Source organism: Myiozetetes cayanensis, unplaced genomic scaffold (assembly GCF_022539395.1).
Source record: "Myiozetetes cayanensis isolate MyiCay16 unplaced genomic scaffold, myiCay2020 scf22, whole genome shotgun sequence".
NCBI lineage: Eukaryota > Metazoa > Chordata > Aves > Passeriformes > Tyrannidae > Myiozetetes > Myiozetetes cayanensis.
In genome coordinates this window covers 2,395,367-2,411,553 of record NW_026087434.1, presented here as the reverse complement: position 1 = coordinate 2,411,553, position 16,187 = coordinate 2,395,367, and the positions used below count along the sequence as shown (strand labels likewise).

Here is a 16,187-nt window from a genome sequence, read left to right as displayed (position 1 = left end):
GTTTTAAAAATTTTTCTGCTCTTCCTCTGAGCAGCCTGGCAGGGTTTGGTCAAACAAGAGTTCATGCTGGCAACCTCCCGTTCTGCAGGCAGAGCTTTGGAGGAGGAGGAGGAGGTTTTGGAGGGGCACAGTGGTGCAGAGGAGCCTGTTTGAACAAGGGAATGAAACGCTTCCCTGCATCCCTCCTGCCTGAGGAATGCTGCTGGGTGTTGAATAGCACAGGAGGGCAGGGAAGAGGGATTCTCCAGGCTTGCAGGGCTCTGTCTAGACTTCCTAATGCAGCGGTGCCTTGAACTCCTGCCACGGCCTCTCAGCGCGTCCTATAAATGGAAGTGGAGGAGCTTCCCACTGCCAAAGCCTCAGTCATGTTAATGAGACCCCAGTTCCTGTCGGATTTGGCAGCCTATCCCTCTAAACCAGTGAACTTGCAGCAGGTGGTAGCAAAGCTCATTTCCTAAAACCACATCCCCCTGGAAAGCAAAAAGTCCCACCTGACTTCCCACGGCGAGGCGGCCGCGTCTCCCTCCGGGCTGGCAGGGGATTCCAGGTGTGGGGATGGATGTTCCTGCACAGGAAACCTGGATACCACCACTCCCCAGAGATGATATTTGGATTGGCACATCACCCTTGTCAAGTCATCTTAGAAAAGGTGGCACTCACTGCCCGAAGCCCGTCCTGTTGGATGTGGTGCTGGCGGTGTGAGGCTGCAGCCACCACAGCCGATCTGCTTTTTGGGTGGTTCTGTTCTCTCTGGCTCCACCAGGGCTCGTTTGGGTCACCGAGTTGGTTTCGGTTTAGGATGCATTTCCTTCTCCACCCTCTTTTCTCCCCTTTCTGGGATCAAGTTCCTTGCAGCTGAGCTACTCTTGTCTCTCTTCAGTTTCCCACTGAAGGCTGAAGCAGGGCTTGGTCACCTCTGTTTTTCCAAAACCCAGCCCAAGTAATGAACATCTGCCAGGAGACAGAGGTTTTCCTAAGCCTGTGGTTTGAATAACTCATTCTTTGCAGCCTTGCTCCTCTCCCAGGCACATACTGCCCACGAGGAGTGGGAAGGACAACTCTGACCACTGGATGCTGCCTCCTGTGAACCCACGGCCTGGGATAATGGGAATGCACTGCTGGCCAGGCTCAAAACCTCCTCATTGCACTCTCTCTGGGGTTGTGGTGTGACCTTTCCCATGGCACCTGGAGTGGAGAAATGTCCTCCCTGCTCTACCACCAGAGCAACAATGAAGTGGTTGAGGCAGAAAATGACCCAACATCTTCCAGGTGCCAGTGCCTTCCACCCTGACCTGCAGACACTTGGCACAGCCCTGTGCTGAACTCACCTGACCAATTCTCCTCCTGCAAGCCCAGAGAAGCACCTCTGCTCCTCTTTTAGCAGGAAATCAGAGTCTCAGGTGTATTTTAAAAGGGCCTGAAGTTTCCCAGCACATTGTGGTTCATGTGCTGGCAGTTTTGGGTGCCCAGGGGGACACACCTTGGAAAGTGTTGTTTTCCAGAGGTGATGTCCCAAACCATGAAGGTCAGATCCTGCTTCTCTGCATGTAACAGTGGAGGTAACTCATATCCTTTGTCATTTTGGTGCACGTTTCTGCACTCCATCAAGAGAACACACCTGCGCAAAGCTCTTGGTGCAGCTGAACAGGCAGAAATGGAATCATTGAAATGCTACTTAAACCCCAGTGGGAGGTTGATCCCCAGTGTGAATTTGGGCTTTGGATTAACAAGCTTTTCAGATCCTTTCAGATCTGCTGGAGCTGCTGGGTTGTGTTGTTTCTGTCTCTTGGACTGACCCATCACAAGTGGGTTGTGCATCAGGGACTGACATGACAGGGCCCATAAGGAAATCTCGTTGCCCATAGGGATGTGCCAGCCCAGCCTGTTAGGTCTGTGATCCCAGGAGTGATGGAGGAGGTGCCCAGACTGAGCAGGAGGATGGTCAGTGAGGGCCTTGCATCTTGGATGAGCACTCACTTCTTAATTTACATGCAGGGAAATGGGCCCAGGGAGCTCCTGTGCTGAACTCCGTAACAAATGCTGAGAAAACCTTCAAAGTCCTGCCCCCATTTCCTGCTCTAAATCCCTCACAGCAGACCCTGATATCCAGGGCTGGGAGCCAAACCCTCTCAAGCCAATGGAAAGATTCCCCTTGACTTTAATGGTCTTTGCATGAGTGCCTAATTCCTTCCTGTTCACAGGCTCTCTTGGACTTGCTTCTGGAAACAACTGCAGCTCTGAAGGGCTGCAGAGAGCTGTAAACCCTTCGAGGCAGAGCGAGGGCAGAGTTCCCCGTCCTCCCAGACAGCTGGAATGGGTTTTGTTTGACGAGGAGCCTGATGTTCGTCCTTCCAGCCAGCGCCGTGGCTTACAGCGTGAACGAGTGTTCTGACAAACACATTCGTGCAGACAGGGTTTGTGGTCAGCCCGCTGGGGCTGGAGCCAGGCTCTTCCCAGCAGGATGGGGAGGGCAGGGAGCATTGTCCATGATGTGAGGCGAGGCTGAAGCTCTGTGGTTTTGATGTGCCAGCAGCTCTCAGAGCTGTGATCCTGGGCCTTGCACCTTCTAGGGGCTGTTTCAGCTGCTTTCCTGCAAAGACCACTGACGTGGTCTTTGCAGGAAAGCAGCTGAAACAGCCCCTAGAAACAAGAAGGGTTTTGCCCCAGACCGTGGCACCACCTTTGTGCCTGACTCCACAAAAAGCTGTGGCAAAACGCTTCAAGAAATGCTTCCCTTTAGAGATCTTAGATGTGTTTCCGCTGAATTCCACAGGGATTTGGCTGGGGAGGGGCCTTGGTGGGTCTGGCTGTGTGATGCCAGCAAGGAGCACGCGGGATTTCCACCCAGCACTTGGGATTATTGACTGGCACCTCAAAGATCTACCTGCTCCAGTCTCATCACACAAGGAGCAACAGCAGCAAACAGATTTTTGAGTCTTTATCAAGCCCAGAGACACCAAATCTGACTGTTGGAGGAGCAGTGACTTTCACAGGAGCTCTGCCTGAGCGTTTGAGAAGAGCAGAAAGTGCTTTCCAGCCTGGAAGGTTGCTCAGCTGGCTCTCGGGGAGAGGAGGCTGATGGTGGTTGCTCTGTCTTTCTTTATGCTCTAAAAACTTTCTGGATGGGGGTTTAAGTTGTTTTACTTGTTTTGCTTTGCTGTTCCAACACTGGATGGGTTTTGCTGTGTTTTTTTTTTTAAAATCAAGGACAGCTGGGTGTCTGCTCCCCCCACCTGCCCACCCCTCCCATCATGTGCAGCCTGAGCACGAATGTGATCCCAGCATGGCCTCAGTGGCTTGGGCACAAATCCCCACTCCTGGAACCACGTCCTGCCAGAGGAACCCCGACCTCACTTTTGCAGCTGTGCATTCCTGAGATGAAAAGGGCAGCTCGGGCCTGGGCTGGTCCTGTGGCAGAAAAATCAGACCTGGGCAATCCAATCTGTGGAAAAGTCTGGCAGCTGCAGGAGCTGGAAGAAGTCTGGCTGCTGGAAAAAGCTGTAGAGAGCTCCATCAGTGTCCCCTCCTGCCACCCTGATTTGGGGAGCTCCCCACTTCTGCCTTCTGAGTGCTTGCCCATGGGTCTCCCTAGAAACGTGCCTGCATGAGGACTCCCTGTTCAGGGATGCAGGAATCACAGAGTGCTGTCCTGGCTCTTTCACAGGGATTATTTCCTTTTTAAAGTCCCTGTCTGCAGCCCAGGCTGATCGTTCTGTTGCAGGGGAAAATAGGCAGCAGCCTGAGACATGGATGAAGTAATGAGTTCATCTCTCTGCAGTCTAGCCAGGTACTCATTTTTTCTCCTCCCAGAACTTAATTAAAATGCATACATCTGTCCTCACATTTTTATGAAGCTCAATGGCAAATAATGGTCACCAACATGAACTTGTTTTCATGGCTGCAAAGGACTGATCCAAGGACAGTGCCCTTCCTTCCCCTGCATTTGATTACTCTGGGATGTGCTATCTCCAACAAGTAGCCAGGAACCTGGGTTTTATGTCTGGGCCAGCACTCCCATGGGCTGGGCTCTGCTGGGGAAAGGAGGAGACCTGTCCACTGGAAAATACATGCATTATTCTGGGATGGCTGCTAAATCCTTACCTGGCTCATGCTCTCCCTGTTCTGTTTTGCTGGCATTGGCATTGAATCCATGGGTTTTATCCTTTCTGGGGTCTGGCCACAGTTTGCTGCCCTCTCAGAGCCCTCTCCTACCTGGACCCCTCCTGGTGTCCCCTGGGTTCACTGGAGAAAAGGAAAATAAAATCCAGGCAAGTTTGATTGAATAATGAGTTTAGTTACTTTACCCAGCCACAAAACTGGGCATATTTACCCAGAGCAGGATGAAACAGGGGCCCTCCTGGTGCAACAAAATCATCTGTCCTACAAAGGAAACCACCAGCTCCATTGTGGGGAGGGTGTAAAGCTGTTGATGGAAACAAGCATTCCATGATCCGATGGCCTTCCACTCCTCTGTGATTTTGGTTACTCCAGGCTATGATCAGCACAGCCAGACCAGTCCTCATCCCAGTCCTGTTGGCTACTGGCCCCAGTAGCTGCTGGTGAGCGTGGCTGCCTGATGGAAGGTTTCACAGGGGGCTGATGCAGTCCCAGAAATTTCTTTGTGCTCCTTTGTAATATCCTCTGGCTTCGGTTGCGTCCTGCAGGGGTGTTGGTTATGAAACGGCTGGTTTTTACTGTGACATTTTAAAAATTCAGCCCTTTTTAATATGGAGCTGGTTTCTGGTGGCATGAATATTGCAGTGCTGTGTTCTGCTCGAAACGATGCTGCTCAGACGTGCCAAAGCTCGGGGACGGCTCTTTAACATTCCCTCATCTAAACCCGACCTGGTCCCACGATATCAAAATCTAACCTAAAATACTAAAGCTGCTCAAATTGCACTTCGTGCATGGGAAATGAGCACGTTTAGAGGTGTTGCCAGGGTGGAGGCACCAGGAGAGAAGGTTGTGCACTGAGGGAGAACGTGCAGGTCCGACACGTCTCCACCGGTGGGTGGTTTGGGTCTCGTCCAGGGAGAGGAGGCTGGAAGGAAGGATGTGGCTCTGCTTGGGTGGCTGCTTTGTGGCCTGACCATCTGCAAGGAGAAGGAATAGGCACCATCCCTCCCATCCACCCCCCAATTTAGTGCTTGCCTGGAAAAGAAGGCAGCTGCAGGTGCTGTCGGTGTCAGAAGTGGCACGTGGATGACAAATGGTTCATCTCCTGGGCTTTCCTTTGAGCCTCAGAAAGCCGTGGCTGGAGTGATGGCAGCAACAGAAGAGGTGGCTTGCAGGACCAGAGGGCTCAGAGGGCTTAGCTTGGCTGCCTTTTCCAGGAGGAGTTAATCAGCTGCAGCACGTGAGGGCTGATGAGCGGGAGCATACGGAGGGGGAAGGCTGGGTAGTTAAAAGAGCAGTGGTGGTGGCACAAAAGTCTTTCTGGCAGTGTGATTTATTAAGCTGTGATGGTGTCTCTCACATTCAGTGGCAGATGCCTCATCCTACATGACATTTAACACAGGCTGAGTGAGGTTTCACCGTAGGAAACCATTCTCTGTCTGCAAGGGGGGCACTGGGCGGGCTGGTTTGTGACTGCCACGCTCGCAGCCGGAAAGGGAATTTTCTAAATCACATTTTTATTAGGTGTCTAATTGACTCATCATCCCTGCCCCCCCCCCTCCCATCATGCACAAACATTTGCTCTGCCCTGAAATGTGAGATGAGCAAGAAATGCTTTCTGAATATAGCAGGGGAAAGAGAGAGAGAGAGGGCTGAGCAGGGTGAGGAAGGAGCAAATTCGTGCCATTTTTTAAAACGAGATTGTAAAAGACTGTAAAAAAAATAAAAAAAAAGCCCATATGAAAAATAACAACAACAACAGAAAGAGGTTGTGGTTTCTCAAGCCAGTTTTCATTTCTGGAAGTTGATGACGCCCTGGATTACTGTTGTTTTTTTAGACATCTTTCAAATTTATTTTTTTTTAAGGATGGTTTGTCTGTAGTGTGGGTATGTGTGGGTAGAGAACTGGGAAATATGCAGAGGGAAAGAAAAAAGCTAAAAATGGGCAGGAACAGGCTGGGTGCATATGCTTTTTTCCCCCCATATATAAAAAACATTAAAGAAGATCTTCAAGGTGTTAAAGATTTGAGGTTTGTGGGGATGGAGCACAGGCAAAGGAAGGTGATCCTGAAGATCACATCTAACCCAGGACAATTCTGTGCTTCATTAAGCACCGTGCCCCCCTTGACTGCAGGAGGGCTGTGTCTCAGTTTGCAAAATAACCATCCAAACTTCTGATTTACGTCCCTTGGAAGCTGCCCTGCTCTGCAGGGAGGAGGAGGGGGGCAGCCAGGCCGTCCCAGGGTGCCACCAGGAAATTGGGTTCTTTCTGCTGTCCAGTTTGGTGTCACATCTCATTTTTGGCATTTTTGCTTGGAAAACAGCCTTGTTCTTTAGAAACATTTCTCTTTTCTTTCTTGATTTTGCATTTCCTCGAGCTGAGCCCCGCTGGTCTCCACAGGACGCTGTTTTGCTGCTTCGCAGGAACTCCAAAAAAAGGGGAGTTGGCTCAGCTGGTCCCTGAGGGGGACAGAGGGAAGGTGGGGAACTGAGGGCCAAGGTCTCCTCCCTTGGATGTGTAACAGCCAGAGCATGTCCTGGCTGTTGTGCTGCCTTCCTGATGGTTGCTCTGGATTTTCACTGCTTGCACTAGAAGAAGGGTCTGGTCTGTGGTTTGAACATCGAGAGGGAAATTAGAGGAAAAAAACAGTGGTTGCATCATTGTCTGAAGGTGAAATAGCACTTCCCACTCTGCCAGGGTGGGTGATGGCTCCTGGGAGCACCCATGGCTCTGTGCTGGCTGGGGTTTGGCTCAGGCACTGCTGCCTGTGCCCTACCAGGGGGTGGCAGCTGGAAAAGATGTTGGGGGTTGTTGCTACCAGGTGGAAAACACCCATTAAATTTTCCCTCCAAGCTCTTCTCCACCCTGAGGGTCCATAGACCTGCCAAAATCACTTTTTTTTTTTTTTTTTTAAATTTTTTACCCCCTGTTACCAAAGCAGAGACTGACATTCCCAGCTTGTGTATCCAAATGGTTCATTCTTTGCCCATTGCTCCTTTCCAATGAAATAAGGTTTTAGGTGAAGAGTTCAGGGTGATTCTCTTCTCTTGTTTTTCTCAGCTGGAAGCTTCCCTTTAAAACATTAATATCCACATTATTTTTTTCACCCAGCAGGTTAATTAACACTTGATTCATCACCTCAAAGGCTAATGGGTATTTATCCAGATCGTGAAGGAAATTAATGCCTGCTATAAATAACTGTGCTTACTGACAACCCATCTTTATTTATGCTCTTTCTTCCTCAGGAAACAAACTCTGCTCAGCTCTGGAGGAGTTAATCCTGACCTATTCCCAGGGTTGGACTGGGCTGGCTCAGTGTTTTCCTACTCGAGCTTTACTTTGTAAACATGGTGCTTTTTTTATGGGGAAAAACGTCAGCTTTTGTGGAGAGAGACCCAGACAGCTCAGCAGAATCACTCCAGCCTGGGTCAGCAAAGGCCAGTGGAGACTGGGGGTGTTTTCGTGGGCTGGGAGGGCTCTGTCTCTCTGTGAAATATTATTTAGTTTTGGCTGTTGGAGAGCCCTTTCCAAGTTCTGATCTGCTTCAAATAAATGGTGTTTGGTGCCTTTGTCTCCAGCTCCCCAGCTATTGTCATCCACGACCTTAATTAGGAACATGCTAGAAATCACGTCTGGTTTGTCACTCACAGGTGCACAATTAAAAAGTCATTTTATTTACTTTTACTGTTAACTCCCATGTTCCTCCTGGGTGCTGCTCTGCTTCTGGGAAGCTGGATTGGCACAGGGGTGGTATGGGGGGGTGAAGTGGGTGCTGGAGGGCACCCAAAGCATGACCTGATGTGATGTGGTGCCTTGTTTTAAAAATCAGTGCTGCTCTAGAGGATGAACTTACTTACTTTTTTTTTTTCTTTTTTTTTTTTTCAGGGACATCACTGGCTCATCAATTTTTAATTCCTGAGCTTGGCAGCACTGGCTGAATTAGAAACAGAACAACTGATTTTAATGAGCGTAAGATTAATGCAGATGAACTTGGCTGGAACTGCGATCCAGCTGAGGGGAGACGATTGTCTCACTTCACCTCCCAGCTCCCTCCTGGGTGGGCTGTTCTGTCCCCAGCATTAGTGGAGCAGAGCAGATTCTCATCACAGGTCTTCACCTGCAGGAGAGATGCTCATTAACCAGCCTGATTCACTCAGGATATTTTGCACTTTAACCCTTGGCAGCTGCTCTGGACCCTCCACAGAGCCCTGCAAGGTGGTGAGGGATGAGGAGGGTGAGGATGGATGTGAACTGGTGAAGGAAAAACCTCCCTTGACTCTGGTGCCCACTGGATGGGAAGGAGAAGACTTTTGGCTGCTGCCTGAGGCCACCACAGCTCCAAGAAAACTCATGATCTACCCCTGTTGCCTGTCCCTTGGTGGAGAGCTGTTGTTTTATTTATGGGTCATATAAACAATATAAATATGATATGAGAGGGCCCAGAACACCCCTCACTGGGCAGAGCATGCCCCCCCACATAACCCCTGAGCTCAATGCCTTGCTTTCCTATACACCTGAAATTACATATTTTTCATAGTGGGTGGTTTTATTACCGAGGAAAGATGGGGGAGGCTGAGCTGAACTAATTTTATTTGATTCTGTGGGCAACTGGCAGTTTTATACCTCTGTTTTATTTTTTTTAATGTGCTTTAATCAGGTGGCATCAGAATTGGGAACATCCATCCCAGAGCCTAGCGGTTCCTTCTGGGACTTTTGGGGACCTAATTCCCAAAGAGCAGCTTTCCTTCTGTGTTCACAGCTCCTGCCACTGGGCCAAGAAACCCAGAGATGGTCAGTGCTGGGGGCACCCCTCACCAGCAGTCCTGGCTACGATGCCTTGGGTTTTATCCATGCCAACCCCAAAAATGGGTCCATACATGGATGGAACCTGGCGGCTCCAGGGGTGCATGGCACGATCCCCCTCCAAAGATTCAGGGGTCTGGAATCATCCCACCCCAAACCCACAGGTTTTTCCTCAGCAGAGTTATCCACCCACTGGTGTCCTCAGCCTCCCCCAGCCTGGCTGGGGTCGGTGCTGTGCTGCTGACCTGGCCAGGTGGAGATGTCAAGGCAAGTCATTTTTTTTTTTTTGCTTTTTCACACTTTTCAGCTTGTTAACAGCCGTTGTTCCCTCTGCATCTGTCAGCCCAGGGGAGAACCACAGTGCTTTAGCCCTGTGTCGCCAGGGAGAGCTTAAATATCGTCATTAAAAAATCCCAGCCTTGCAGCATCTCCTCAGACATGCAGGAAGAAACCTTTGCAATTAGATTCCCTGTGCACTGGCAGGAGGGCAGGAGTTCTTTCCTTTCCCCCCCTTTTTGTGATGAGGATATTCTGTGATTTTTTAGGGCAGCAGGGAAAAAGAAAAAAGAGGAGAAAAAAAAAAAAAAGCAGCCTGTTTGATTTTCCTCATTATGTTAAGCCTGGTTTTACTTTCTGATTGCCAAAGCATGATAAATGGAACAGAGATTACCTAGAGATTTTCAAAGATTTGCTTTCAATTTGATTTTTCCTGAGCCTCATTAAGCCTGCAGGTTTTATCTACACTTTGTTCTTCCAGGGGAGTGACACGACCACATATTAATAGCCATATTTTTCATTCGTTGAAATTAAAACCAGATAGAGGCTTCTCATGCTTTGCTTTCAAATCCTATTTTAAAAAATATTGATCATGTGTGTGTTGTTTTCCTTTCCCTCTGACACTGCTGGCTCTGGAAAGGACGTTCACCAGGGAAATGCTTTCAGTCCTGGATCTCTGAGCATTACTGGGTGCAGTTCTGTGGATTAAGGAACATATTTTGGAAGCTATAATGTATAGATCAAAGAAAAATGTGGCTTTCAACAGAGAGGCAGATAAGAAAAACAAGATTTTTAAAGCAGGAGCTCTACAGTTAGGGGGTATAGAGGAGCTTAGACAAGATAAGATAATCTATGATGAGCCCATGTGCATCTTTCAGGAGAAGAGTGGCACTGGAAGAGCTCGTGCTCTGTGATTTTAGGAGAAACAGCCAAAAATCTCTGCTCCTGAGGCCACCACAGCCCTGGTGCTCCCTCACCCTCTGCCATCGAGCTGCTCATCTCCACAGCCCTGCCAGAGCCCCATCCTGCAAGGGAAAGGGCATTTCCCAGGGTCCTTTCCCTTGGATAGGCACACATGGTTTTTCTCCTCTTGTTTACAAGGGAATGTTTTCTTTTTTAAAAACAGGGACTGTTTTTGTAGCAGCTCCTGCCCTGCTTCGTAAACCAAACATTTCCCCAGCACTCTGTGTCTCAGATGACGTTATGGTTACTGGAATGCCAGTGGGAATATCCAGAATGTATTTCTTGGTGGAGCCTGGGGATTTTGTGCTGCCTGACTCCAAATGTGACTCCGATGGCTCCTTCTGGCTGAGCCAGCTGGACATGGCTGGTGCTGGGGCTCAGCTGGAGAAGGGTTTGTGTTCATGTGCCCAAGGCCAGCCCTCACCACCCTGCAGGAGGGGAGCATCCCCTCTGCTTCCACTGGCTCAGCTCAGGCTGAGACTCAGGGCAGGATGAAGTTGCCTTTACTGGTTCCAGTCTGGCAGGAGCTGGACATGTGCTGCTGGTTCTGATTCTACCCAGTTGTTGCCTCTGCTCCCCTTCCAACGACTTTGCACTCTCTACATGCATTTGTGGGAGAGGCTGGAGAGAGTTTTCCCTGTGGAGCACCCTCTCACTATCTCTGCTAGATACAGGATGCCAGATTTGATTAAAATGCTCTGATCTGCTCTGACAAATCCCCTGTTCCTAAGTAGATAATAACCAGAAAATCACCCTAAATAAATCCTGGGCTCAGATCTGTGCCCACACTTGTTATTCTTTTCATATTAATTAGATGCTTCCTCTTGTCCTGAACTGGGAGCATCCTCAGCCCCTCGAAGGAGAAAGGAGGCACGGATTTATGGCTGCTGAAGGACCAGGTGGAGTGTTGTCTGTAAAAAATGAGGGTCTAATTTGGCAGCATTGAGGCACAAGTAACCAGAAACACCTTGGCTGAGCAGAGATTAAAGGTTACAGATAGCTATAATCCCAAACTGCAGAGAAAAGTGCTGGGATACCTTTCCATCATACAGAATCATGGAATGGTTTGGGTTGGAAGGCACCTCAAAGGTCATCCAGTTCCAAGCCCCTGGCGTGGTCATGCCAGCTCAGTGAAGGCTGGCACCTGGAGGAGAGAGAGGAATATGCTGGAATAACACCTGTTCACTTTTCCTCTCTCTTTCTTCAGTATCACTGATCCACTTGATCCTGAGATGTCCCTTTGGCAAAGGGGAGTCCTGGGAACCATCTGCCCCCAGAGCTGGACCAGGTCTTTGCACCGAACAAAAGGAGTTTCACCGTGAGAGAAGTGACACCCCTGCCGGGGGTGGCTGCTGCACTCCTGGGGCCACCAGCCACGTCCACATCACCCGTGATCCAGCTTTTCGACCCTCTCCTTCCATCCGTGAATCCTCGGCGTGGATCCAAAGCCTTAGGACGGCAGCGCTGAGCTGCAGAACAAGGGTCCGGCTCGTAAAATCTGAGAAGAAAAACCCACCAGCAAACCCCCAAACAACTCTGGAGATGCAAACCTGTGAGGAGGCCGGTTTTGGGGAAGGGATGCAGGGATGCTGTGTCACCAGGAGGTGGCACAGCTCGAGCGGGGATGTCGCGCCGGGCCCCGCATCCCGCGCTGGACCCGCATCCCGGCACCCCCCAAAAGCGAGCGAAGTGATTCATCGGTTCCGGGAGAGAGGGGGAAAAGCCTCGCGTCTTCTTTCTCGGAAAGCCCTTGTGCAAAACCCTCGCGCATGGAACACAAACGGACCGAAAAAAACCAAAACAAAAAAAAAACCAAACCAAACCAAAACAAAAAAAACCACCCCAAACAAAAGAAAACCAAACAAACAAAAAAAAAAGGCAAAAATGAGCCCTGCTTTGAGAGCACGGGACACCCACTGCCTGTGTCCCCGTGGCCTTTCTGCACTGACTCCTCTTCCCCCTCTCCGGTGCCCTCATTCCCTGCTCCAAATCCCAGCAGTCTGTTCCTCAAGGAAACTCTTGTAGCACGTTAACAGCCAGCAGCTCGCAGAGGTTTCTCCTGCAAAAAGCAGATCCAGCAGCAGCACAAAACCAGAAAGACTCCATGGAGCAGAGAGGACAAGGTGTCCTGTGGCCTCTGAGAGTCCCATCCAGAGGTCTCCATCTCCGGATTCCCAGGGTGGAATCAAAAGCATTTTCCCCACAGGTCTTGTTTAACCCTTGTGGGGGTCTGTGGGTACTTGAGTCTGAGGTGAGACACCTGGAAATGGCAAATCAGCATTTTTTTCTCAATGATGGCAATTTTCCCTTCCTAGAAAGGGCAGAACAGAGGCTGCAGAAGGAAGAGGTCAGTCATCAGCAATTGGACTGGATGATCCCAGAGGCCTTTTCCAACCTTAATGGGTCTGTGATTGCAGAGCAGAAGTGTTTGTTTTGAAGGGAGCACTGACCTGCAGCCCTTCTACTGGAAACCTTGCACTTCAAGAAAATTATGGTCTGTATTTCACTTGAACAGACGATTTTGAAGTGCTATTGTTGGTAAACCAGAATCCCAGAATGGTTTGGGCTGGAAAGGATGTTAAAGATCATCTTGTTCCAACCCCTGCCGTGGGCAGGGACACCTTCCACCAGAGCAGGCAGAGCCACATCCACCCTGGCCTTGGCCACTTAGCCCACACCCAGCTTGTAACAAAAGAAAAAAAGTGATTTCTTCCCAATGAAGAGTTCCTTCTCTCCCAGTTTTTCCTTCTTGGGTTTGCTTTTTAAATCCAGCTCATCTTTTAGCTTTCCTTGGGGATGCAGTGACTTCATGTCCTGCCCTCCCATCTCAGGCTGGAGGGGTTGGTGCAGGACACCCCTGTGAGAGCATCCAGGGGGGACAAAGAGCTGCTGCTCTCCAACCCTCCCACTCAGATTCCCCATCTGTTTTCCCTGTAGTCGCTGCAGCATCTTCCAGGAAAGCGCCAGGACAGGGATAGATGTTCTGCAAAGGCAGGAAATCAGATGTAGGAGATGTTGTGCAATAATTTACTCACCGGAGCCCGTTTTTCCTCCTCAGTCCCTCGCAAGAGTCAATCACAGATCCCCCTGTGAAATGTGGTGTAGGCCTGTGATGTGAGGTTGGCAGGAGGCTTCTGTCCTGTCTTCAGAGGGAAACAAACAGCAGATTCAAGGCCAATTATCTTTCAAATTACAGCAAAAAAACAAACAAAAAAAACCAAAAAAGAAAAACAAACAAACAAACCAAACCAAAACAAAACCCACAACAAAAAATATCCCTTCTTACTTCTTTTTGTTGTTCTTTCCGAATTCCTGCTTAGCATCCTGAGAACCCTTCAGAGGATTTTGCATGTAGAACATGAAATGAATTTCTCACAATGAGGCCAAAGAAAACTGAGGTCTGTGGGTGGAGGAAGCTGCAGCCCATGCCAGCAGCCAGTGCCAGCAAGGAGGTGTCCTCAGCTGCCTAAGGTGAGGATGAGCACTGCCTTAAATCCTCCCCTCATCCTGTGGCACTTGCTTTAACCAATTAATTAATTAATTAATTAATATTTGCTGGGATTTGGAACATAAGGAGTATTTCCTGTAGCCCAGTGCAGACTCTGCCTCTTAGTTCATCTGTGGCCACAGTACTGAAATAGCTGAAAAAACCTAAAAAAAGAGACCATTTACAGCTCAATCCTGACAGCACCAACCCCCCTTCCCACTGGGGTCTGGGGCAGGTGGTGGTGGGCAAAAAGAGCTTCCTTCACGTGCCTGGAGGAGAAGGAAGATGCCTTGGGTCATCTTGGTGGGTTTTGTGGCTGGAGGAGCTGATGGCTGGGCTGGCTCCTGGCTCTCAAGGCTTTAGGGCACAGAAGAAGACAAAGACAAAACAGAAAGATAGACAGATAGATAGATAGATAGATAGATAGATAGATAGATAGATAGATAGATAGATAGATAGAATGAAAGAAGTTGTCCAAAGCAAGGGCCAAGCTCCAAGATCTGACTATTTCCTATAGCTACATCCATTTACCTGTCCATAAAACATCATCTGATGTCTGTGCCAGGATGAAGATGCACAGGAACAAACCAAACACCTCCCTTTTGCCCAGAACACGAGTTCGTGAACTTCTGTTATCATTCAGGCCTGCTCTAATTGAAACATCATGTCTTACACAATCATCTCCTTCTCTGTCCCCTTCTTTCACTCTTTTAGAAACCATTTCCTGCTTTTTCCAGCTGGACACACTATCCCTCTTCCTGCTTTGAAGCAAATGTTTTGTTGGGTTTGGCTGCTGTCACAGCCACACATCGTCTTCTGCCTGATATTTTATCCATCTGCTGCTAAGGAGAATATTTTTTAGCTGAAAGTCTCAAAAGGGTTCTGAGGGGCTGAGTCGAATCAGGGAAGTACCAGCACAAGACAAAAACATCTCCTCTCTGAGCCTTCCCATGCACAGTCATTCAGGCTGAAACACCATAAAAATTAAATGCTGGGAGATGCTTGTTACAACATCCTGGTACTCCAGTGCCGTGCTGGGTCCCATCTGAGGAGCTGATACACCCTGCTCACCCCTCCACTCGTGGGGATGGGATCCAGCTCTGATTTCCTCTCAAGTGAACGGAAAAAGAGAGTTGGATTCCTGTGCTGTGGAGGTTGCCAGCATCTGCCTTGCCTCATTTCTTCAGCTTGAAGAACATCTGGCTCTGCTCTGGGACAGCCATGCGTGGCCAGTGGAGCTGTGTGCACTGTGATGAAGCCTCTTGAAGCCTGGCTGGGGATACTCATTGCCATCCTGGCAGGGGACACTCCATATTCATGGTGCCTTTCCTTCCAGAACACACACAAATAACTTTCTCTTTGATGCTGGTCCTGACTCCTGGGTTGCTCTGAAAAAAAGGGATGTTTTTTTTTTGTCCAGCCAAGCTCCAAGATCCGGAGGTGCCTGCCCAGAGGAGGCACATGTGGCCGTGGCACTGCTGCTGGGAAGGGGGCACAGGAGGGGCTGTGAGGAGCTGCCCAGGGCAGGGGGATGTTTCCTGCACCCCACAAGGTGTCTGCAGGCAGGACACCATCTCACAGACCCTGCTCTGGGCTTCCTCTGCAGGACACCAGCCCTTTGCTTGGCATCTCTCAGCTTTGCCCTCCCCCCACCCTGCAGAGGTTTGTCTCACAGAAGCTGTGTCACCCCTTCTTGTGAAGTTCCTTGGAATTCTCAGAAATACCACTTTTTGCTGGCTTTGCTTACTTGCACTCAAGGGAGTTGCTTAATTAGCCTTTGAACTAGACAATGCCCATCTCTGTCACAGCTTTGAGGAGACCTGGAAAGCCATTCCTGCCCAGACCTGTGGACTGTCCTTCAAACACCCCTTAGCTCCCCAAATCTTGGGGTGACACACTGTCCCCAGGCTCCTAAACCTTGAGCACACACGTGCCTTGCTCCCCTGGTCCCCAGCACTCAAAACCTGCCATCTGGCCTTGTTTTTCTCAGTAACCTGTAAGGTCTGGGCTGCTCCTTGCTGTCGGGATGCCCGTTTGGGATGTGGTGCTTGTGGATCAGAGCCGGAGGCAGCTCATGAATGGCCCTTTGTGTGCTTGGTGGCTTTGCTGCACAAAGGGGCCATTATTAGATCTAACAAATAAGAATCTTCCTGTTAATAAGATTAAGTTGTTGCCTGAGTTACTGAGGGGAGCGTGTGGCATCTGCAGCAGGAGCTGCCTCACCCACTGCCTGCTGGACGATGGATCCACCCTCTGGCATGGCCAGAGGCAAAGGGCATGGGGGGCTCGTGCTCTGCTGCAAAACAAGGGGAATAACCAGGCTGTCAGGGCAGTTCTGGGGCTGGTTTTGTGCTGGAGGTGATGCTGTCACAGCCCCTGCAATCCCAGAGCAGGTAGAGCGACTGCAGCTGCTGGGGATGGTTTTCCTCCTGCAGCAATTCAGCTCCAGGCAGGGGAAGGGAGAGGGGTGGAGGCAAACTCCAAAGGGAATATTCAGTAAGTCAGTGCATTTCCAGGAAATCTCTCTCTTGTTCTTTTTTC

The 16,187-nt window shown here is 49.7% G+C and overlaps 1 long non-coding RNA gene across 1 annotated transcript; it reads left to right on the top strand.

The window, feature by feature from the left end:
• The first annotated feature begins 7,689 nt into the window (after positions 1-7,689).
• Positions 7,690-11,670, top strand: LOC126642096 (uncharacterized). Its single transcript, XR_007629385.1, has 2 exons — positions 7,690-8,086; positions 8,877-11,670. It is a non-coding gene; the product is annotated as an uncharacterized LOC126642096 (long non-coding RNA).
• Positions 11,671-16,187: the final 4,517 nt, after the last annotated feature.